The sequence below is a fragment of the Aplysia californica genome, unplaced genomic scaffold, assembly GCF_000002075.1.
Source record: "Aplysia californica isolate F4 #8 unplaced genomic scaffold, AplCal3.0 scaffold00278, whole genome shotgun sequence".
Taxonomy (NCBI): domain Eukaryota; kingdom Metazoa; phylum Mollusca; class Gastropoda; order Aplysiida; family Aplysiidae; genus Aplysia; species Aplysia californica.
The window spans coordinates 111,819-113,134 of NW_004797548.1; the positions used below are offsets into that span (position 1 = coordinate 111,819).

General features: G+C 43.4%; 1 protein-coding gene across 1 annotated transcript in view; it reads left to right on the forward strand.

The window, feature by feature from the left end:
- The window catches only part of LOC101853566, a gene marked incomplete in the record, with an annotated part of 11,263 nt that overhangs the window by 7,738 nt on the left and 2,209 nt on the right, over positions 1–1,316 (forward strand).

Sequence of the window (1,316 nt, forward strand, 5' to 3'; positions counted from 1 at the left end):
CACACACACACACACACGCACACACACACACATGGCGGAACTGGGAAATGGCCGTTTGAACAGAATCAACTGCACATGAAAACAATATCTATATTGTGCTATATAGAAACATATCAATACATAATATATTATGAATCAATAACCCCTTTCCTCTGGGCCCCTGACTCTTTCTACAGCTACTCTTTGGCTCCTTCTTCTTACTGCTGTTTTTCAGCCGCACACCTTATCTTAGAGTAGGTTAGATTGAACAGGATAAGGGTAAAAAAAAATCTCGGGAGGTACGTGCTGTGTACAAATTACGCACGCTAAAGATCCCTTGACGGTCCTAAAATCGGTAAGAATAGGCTTCGGCCGCCACACGAGCGAAATTCAAAATTGATTCCTACCAACTGAAAATGTTTAACATGTCCCGGGTGCTCCTCCGTAAAGCACTTACCAAAGCAAAACAAAAAATAATAAAAGATGATTGTGATATACGAGGAGTCTACAGGAAAGACGGGCATAGTCACAAACTGGAAATTCTGAGGGTGTCACTTTTCAAAGCTTGTGGAGGGGGGCTCTCGTGGCCTAGAGGTTAAGGTGTTGGCCTCTCATTCAAAGGTCTCGGGTTCGAATCCGGGCAGCGACCGAAACATTTTCTTCTCTAAAATTGTCTCCTTTCACCTCCTTTCCTGCTCTTTAGCAATATTCTTTCGTCTGCTTTCGTCTCATCTTTCTGCCCCCAACCCCTCACCCCCTTTGCCCCCTCCTCTGGGCTCCTGACTCTTTCTGCAGCCTTTCTACTGCTACTCTTTGACTCTTACAGCTGTCTTTTTGCCACACCCCTGATCTTCGAGTAGGAAAGCTCTACACCTAGCCTTCTCGGACAAGGGCGAAAAATCTCGGAAGGCAAGTGTGCAAGTTGCGCACACTTTAAAGATCCCTTTGTGGTCTAAAATCGATAAGTGTAGGCTTCGGCCGCCACCCGGGCAAAATTCAAAATTTCCTACCAACTAAAAGTAATAGGTGTGTCCCGGGCGCTCATATGACCTTATGCAGTAGCGAGGGCTGTAAAACACTTACAAAAAAACAACAAAAAAACAGCTTGTGGAGTAATAACTTCATGCTTGTTTGACTGGTGGTTCATTGTTATGTTTGTTGAATGGAAAATCAAACAACAATAATCAATGAAAAGTTGAACAGAAAAACATTTATGGGTCAACAAGCGTTCAAAATTGATACCCTCACGATTTTCGGTTAGTGACTATTCCCGGTTTTTCCGTGGACTCCTCATGATGTATTATCATCCTTTTTTTGTTATTGACACCATCCGGAAG